The sequence below is a fragment of the Solanum pennellii genome, chromosome 11 (assembly GCF_001406875.1).
Source record: "Solanum pennellii chromosome 11, SPENNV200".
In the NCBI taxonomy this organism is placed as follows: domain Eukaryota; kingdom Viridiplantae; phylum Streptophyta; class Magnoliopsida; order Solanales; family Solanaceae; genus Solanum; species Solanum pennellii.
Window position 1 is genome coordinate 41,642,101 of NC_028647.1, and position 7,858 is coordinate 41,649,958.

Genomic DNA, 7,858 nt, shown 5'->3' on the forward strand with positions numbered 1-7,858 from the left:
ACCCCACCTTACCCTTAACTACGATACAATACAAAAATAAATTTACCAAGGACTCAATAAAGCTCCAAATCAACCTGGAGCTCACCAAAAGTAGCAGAGTGTCCTGTGGTGCTTATGAGGAGGTCTACCAGCTGATCAGTGGTAGAAAAATATGACCCATACAAGTTATTTTAACCCTTGGGATGCGGTCCTACTAATTACACAAATTTGGGGTCGGCCCATGTTAGGTTTTCACCCCTGAACTGCCACCCTAATATACCAATAGGGATCGGCCCATGCTAGGCTTTCGCCCCTATGCTTCCACCCTTATGTACCAGTTAGGATCACCCATGCTAGACTTTTTCCCCTGGGCTGCCACCCGTAATTCTACCGATTTCTTCACTTAGATTCTTCAATCTTTGAGATTGTTGTTTATCAGTTTATGACTCTTTTGAGAGTGTTATTTGGATAATCATGACACTTTTGAGATTTTGTTTTGGTGGTCCTAATTATTTTGGAGATATGAAAATAAGAACTAGTAGTAGAAGACATGAAAATAGTACTTCAAGGCAGTAACATTGGTATAAAGAGCTATATAATATCAACCCATTACTTTAACAGCTTAATGACACAATTAACATCAAATAACAGAGAGGATTGATTCACCAGACTTGCTTTTGCAAATACCATTTCTATACCAGCACATGGGGGATGATTACAGAAGTATAGAATGGTGAAGATATAATTGAGTAGTTCTATGCAATAAGGAGAGGGGAAAATATTGTTAGCTATTTGGAGATATTACACTACCACTACGTTTCTTTTACTAGGAATATAACTTACTAAATTCACTTCATTGATATTAATCGCAAGCATAAGATTTTATACCAAGGAATATGGAATTGAATAGCCTTACATACCTTATCCTCTTACCGAAATAACTATCACGATTCAGCCTCCCCTTTTCAGTTTTAATCTACAATTTAAGTCATGGGAAACTAAAATTAGCATCTATCATACCGCGAGCCTCATAATACATTTGCTAACTTGTACAGATAATGAGACCATACAACCCTTAACATAATGTGTATCACCACACCCTCATTCTCTTTCAAACACATACACTATATATCCTTCACCAAAGATTAACAAAGCTACACAAATAATAATACACATAGAACCACCCATTCTTTACCATACAACCAATTATTGAACTTACCACCCCCTTGAGTTCTTCATAACAACACACCCCTAATTCCTCACTAAAACTCATACATAAGGAAGACTAAAATGGAACAGTCGCCTTACCTCAATTTCTGGAACATCTCGTTATAAATTGAATTCTTCTAGAACTTTATCTTCCCTTCACACTTAAGCCAAAGAAGATGAAAAAGGTATCTTAATAACTAAGGAAGTGAGCAGTAGCTTCTGGAGATAATTCTTTTTTTTTATATGTTAAAATGGGTGAAAAGATCAGCTCATATTAGATTTATATGGAGCTTTATTGACCACACAAATATCCTCTAGAATCTTCCCTTTTATTGGTCCATTTTTAGCCACTAGTTGGTCAAGTAGGTGCTGCACCTACTTATGTGCATCAAACAAATCAAAAGTTCAAACTAGGTGATGCACCTACTTGCTTTCACTTGGGCTTTAACTATATTGCACCTTGACAGATTTGATTGTTGGGCTTCTTTCATTTTTAATTTGTTTTAATATATTTGGGCCTCATGTGAGACTATTAAAATAAAAGCCTACATCTGATCCATCACTTGGGCCCTTTAACTATATCCTTATAGATCAAGTATGTGATGCAGCTGGTAGCTTATTAAAGCCAAGCAAGAAACTCAATTATTTTATTCCATTTTATGAACATTAATTCCTTTTTCTTCAAATTATAACTTAACTTTCAACTTCAAGCTCAATTACCACCTTACTATCTCTAGTTCAAATATTTTCGTTAGAGTTAACTTAAAGTACACACGCTCAAACGTGCAAGGTATCAAATCACTTTTCGGGATAGTTTAAATCAACACTAATAATATAAGAAACATGGTCCCTCACCAATACTTTAAGGCCAACTTCACAAGAACAGACAAGCATATGCGTAATACGGGCTGTTATATCCTCCCCCCTTAAAACATTCTTCCTCGAATGTTTCGACAGTTATACAGCCCAAACTAATTCAAGCCTAAGTTAGTACTACTATTAATCACATAATACATATAGACTTATACTTACTTGTCGGCGTCTAAACTAAGAATTTTTATCTTTCTCTTAGATCTGAAAGAGATGAGGACACTTCAATTTCGTTGCTTCTTCCGCTTCCTACATAACTTCTTCTACTTCTTGGTTCTTCCATAAAACTTTTACAAAAAACTATCTTTTTATTTCTTAACTTCCTAACTTGTCGATCCAGAATAGCAATGTGTACTTCTTCATAAGTGAGATCTCCCGTAACCTGTACATCTTCAGTAGGAGTAATATGAGATGGGTCACCTATGCATTTTCGAAGAATTGTGACATGAAACACCAGATGAAATGTTGAAAGCTCTTGTGGTAGCCCCAGCTCATAGGCTACTTGGTCAAATTTTTGAATAATCTTATATGGCCTTATAAAACGTGGACTAAACTTTTCCTTTCTACCAAACCTTGTTACTGTTTTCATTCGAGACACCTTCAAAAACACTCGATCCCCTATAAAAAATTCTAGGCCTCTCCTTCTAACATCCGCATATGATTTATGTTGACTTTGAGATGTTTCTAGCCGCTGCTGTATCACTTTGACTTTTTCCATAGCTTGATGAAATAGATCTGGCCCAAATAAGGCAGTTTCACCTATTTCAAACCAGCTAAGTGATCTTCACTTTCTATCATGCAAAGCTTCATAAGTTACCATTTTAATACTTGAATGGTAGCTCATTTTATAAGAAAATTCAATAAGTGGTAGGTTATCATCCCAGCTACCCTTGAAATCTAATATATAACTCAAGTGTTTGAATTGCATGTTCTGCCTGGCAATCCGTTCGAGGGTGAAAGTTGTACTTAAATTCACTTGTGTTCCCAAACTCTTCTGAACGACTTCCAAAAGTTTGAGTGAATGGATCTCCTCTATAAGATATCATAGAGATAAGCACTCTATGTATTCGACATATCTCTTTAATGTACAACATCACATACTCTTCAGCTGTATAAGTAGTCTTCACCGGCAAGAAGTGCGCTGCTTTGGTAAATGTGTCAACTATAACCCATATGGATTCAAAATTCTGGAATGAGCGAGGCAAACAAGTGACAAAATCCATGTTGATCATGTCCCATTTCCAAATTCGATGTTCTATACGCTGCATCTAACCTCTGGACTTTTGGTGTTCTACTTTTACCTGTTTACAATTTAGACATTGAGCCACAAATTCCGCAATGTTTTTCTTCGTGTCCCCCCACCAATACATTTCTTTGAAGTCATGATATATTTTAGTTGATCTCGGATGAACATAGTATCTTGAATGATGTGCTTTCTTGGTTAATCCTTATCTTTCCACAGACTGCCCATAAGTGCTTGCCATTATTTTACGGCATAAAGCATCAGCTATTACATTAGCTTTACCGGGATGATACAATATGTCAGTGTAATAATCTTTTAATAGCTCCAGCCACCTTCGTTGCCTCATATTTAAGTCCTTTTTCTTAAACAGATATTGCAAACTCTTGTAATCAATATATATGTCAACATGAACTCCATACAAGTAGGGGTGCCATATCTTCAAAGGAAACAAAACTGTTGCTAGCTCTAGATCATGGGTTGGATAATTTTTCTCATGCGGCCGCAACTTCCTTGAGCCATAAGCTATAACTTTACTATCCTGCATCAAATACAGAACCGAAACCCACTCCCGAAGCATCACAATACACTTCATAGCCTTCCGTGCCTTTTGGAAGTACCAATACAAGTTTAGAATTTAATTTACTCTTCTGCTCTTGGAAGCTACTTTCACACTAATCACTCCACTAAAACTTGGTTTCTTCCTATGTTAGCTCTGTTAAGGGTGCAGCAATGGAAAAGAATCCTTCAACGAACCTTCAATAATAACTTGCCAATCCAGAAAACTATGATTCTTTGTAGGCGTAGTAGGTCTTTGCCATATTTTCGCGACCTCTATCTTATGGTTATCAAACCTTATTCCTTCATCAGATACAATATGACCTTGGAATGACACATAGTTCAACTAGAACTCACATTTAGATAACTTTGCATACAATTTATGATCACAAAGTATTCGTAAAACTTGATACAAGTGTAATGCATGATCCGCTTCCGTTCTTGAATACACCAAAATGTCATCTATGAACGCTATCCGAACACATCAAAAAATATCTTGAAAACTCTATTCATCAAATCAATAAAAGTTGTTAGTACATTTGTTAGCCCAAATGATATTACTAAGAACTCACTTGGTGATAACCCGACCTCAGGTCGATCTTTGAAAAACACTCAGCACCTTGTGATTGATCAAACAAATCATCAATTAAGGTCATCAACTCCGTAATTATGCCGGATCCATTCTATATGGATGAATTGAGATAAATTTAGTATCTTGAAGCACATCAATACAAAATTCTACTTTTCGTTCTGGAGGAAAACATGGAAGATCTTTGGGAACCACAACGGGAAATTCATTTACCATGGGAATAGATTGAAGAGTTGGTGCCTCTACATACATTTTTCACTCAGACCAGATGGCATATTTTTCCTTTTGAAATCATCTTCATTACCTTAAGATAAGAAATAAATTTACCTCCCGAATATTACTTTTCCGTTCGAGGATAGCCTCTTTTGTAAACTGGAGATGCAGTATCTTAGTTTAGCAATCCAGTGTGGCATAACAAAAAGCTAACCAATCCACACTTATCATAACATCAAAATATACCATGTCTAGCTCAACAAGGTCAACCAATGTATTGCGATCACAAAAAGTTACAACATAATCACGATAAACCCTTCTAGCTATATTAGACTCACTACTCGGTGTAGACACTTCAGATGGCTTCACTAATAATTCTGGTGTTCTTTTGAACATTCCAACAATCAATGCAGTAACATATGATAGTGTAGACCCTGGATCAATTAATGCATATACAATATGTGAAAAGGGGGACAATGTATATCTAACCACATCCGATGAAGGTTCTGAATTCTGTCGATCCCTAAGTGTATATATGCGATTCCGACCTCCACTAGAATTAGCTGCACCCTAGATCCTCTACCGCGACTTGTAGAAATCTGTAGTCCCCTACATAAAGAAGGTGTTATTGAGGTCGATGCAACAACTGATCTAGTTGGTTGTGCAACGCCATCCACGCCCCTATGAGGGTAGTTTCTCATCATATGCCCTGGTGTGCCACACCAAAAACAAACATTTGTCCCAAACCTGCATGCACCTAGATGATTCCTCCCACACTGTTTACAAGGCTTTTGATTAGCTCGTACTTACCTCCTCTTCATGACCCGATATTTGTGACCCTTGGCTTTTACTTCTTTTTCTAAACTGATTGCCCCTAAAACCTTGGAACCGTGGCGGAGCACTAGTTGTAGAGTATATAGATGATAGCCTAGGTGGTATTCTGGAGAACCCAGGCCTAAACTCACCTTTGGATGGTGTAAACTGCCCGATGGATCTGGCTCTCTTAGAATGCCTTATTTTCGACTGTTGTGTCCTTCTTATTTGCCTTTAATCCTCAACCTACTTTGCAAAAGCCTTCATCTTTGCTATATCCATACCTTTTTTCAAAGATGCAATGGTACTGTCTCTAACAAGATATGAATCTAATCTATCCACATATCGAAGAACTCGATCCTATATAGTAGCTACTACATTAGGAGCACACCTGGCCAAGGAATCAAATTTGAGACTGTACTCTCTCACACTCATATTTCCTTGGTGGAGATTTAAAAACTAATCCGCACGGGCCTCTCAGATCTCCAATGGCAAATAATGGTCAAGGAATGCATTTTTGAACTCTTTCCATGTAGCTGAAGGTGCATCTGTTCCCCTAGATTGCTTTCAAGCTTCATACCACAATATAGACACACACTTTAATCTATATGCAGCTAGCTCAATTACTTCTTTACCACTTACATGCATAATATCCAAAGTGCGGTTGATATTGTCACGACCGGGGAGCACCACCTAGATGTAACACGGGTTCTCGACCTATCGAAGGTCTTATACAAGCCCTTAGACATCTTTCGTTGCATAATCGTAAAAATAGAGGAAAATCTAAAACTTTTTATAGCACATTATATGCTAAAATTATCACTTCATGCATATAAAAAAATAACTTAAGTTCATAAGTAGACTCTATGTCTCTTTGCCATATTAAGACACAACTTAATAGAATAGAACAAGGTCACGACCCTTAACAACATAAACTATGAGTCTAAACTATTACATCAACTTAAAGAAACATCGTGACATATGCAACCCTTGAATCATTTACTTGAACTTGGGAGATCTATCCAAGCTCTTATGTTAGGAGATATCCTCTAGCCATCAACACCTACACTTTGTGTAAAAATATGAAGAAGAATGGTATTAGTACAAGAATGCACTAAGTATGGCAACCATACTAAAATATACATTTAAAGAGGATATTTCATTTGAAATCATGCAACATGTCTTTTTAATAAACTTCGTGAACGTTGGCATAAAAACATAATATAGTTCATATGCATCATATAGACATGGATACTACTCATAATAGAACATAAATCCATTTATCATACTTAGAGGCATATTCAATAGATACAAATATTGCTTCCTTTTTATCACAATATCCTTCCTTAAGCAACCCTCAAGTAATACTTAATACAATGTATCCACTTAAGGTCACCTAATATGGTATTTCATAGATATGCTTCATAAACACAAGCACATATATTCATAACTTAAGCACCTCATAGGCATCAACTTCAAATTAGGACCATCACCTAAGACAACCCCCAAGTCACACTAGTGCAATGTGTAGGTAGCATCCCATAATACTACTTCCATAAAGTGTACCTAACAGGTCACCTTAGACTAGGCATATCATACTTGACAAGTCATAACACTTTCATTTATATCTAGACATAAGGCACATACTTAATAGTATCATATAAGGACTCTTTCCTTTACTACAACCTTAGTTATAACTCATTTAGTTTATACCGAAAGTAAACCACCCGTATAACCCCTACACAAGTTTACTTGTGCAATGTACACACGGAGTCCCATACCCCCACATATACTAAGTAAACTCGTTTAGAATCCACACAAGTGTCATTCACATACATAAGCATAATTCATATCTTGACATAGAAAAGTAACTTAACATGCATTCATACAATCTTACATAACATAAGTCTTTACTTCGTTAGAGACTCTAATCTTATCATTTTTTGAAGTCCACTAGTGCAATGCGTGGGTAAGGTATATAGTCCTACCTATACTAAGTAAATTTCTCAAGGAGTTCCATTTTTTAACTTCCCAAATACATAGCCATAACCGATATAGACCATGTGAGCTACATAGAATCCGGTGTTCTCATCCCACACTGAAAAGAGAGGTTAACACTTGCGTATGGTGCAACCAATCATACCTAGATATATAAGTGGATCCAATAGCTATAAAATACGGGGGCACGTAGTTATGGAACATGGAGATTGCTACTAGAAAACTTGACTTACTAGTGTAGAGGTTTCCATATCATGAGACAACATCTATGTTGGGAACCCAGACTTGGTAAACGTGAAGGTCTCTTGTGGGAAGCCGAACTTACTAACTTGAAGCCACCACTCCCGTTTTTCATGTTCACTCGGTGCTAGGTTAAACTTCCCTTTTAA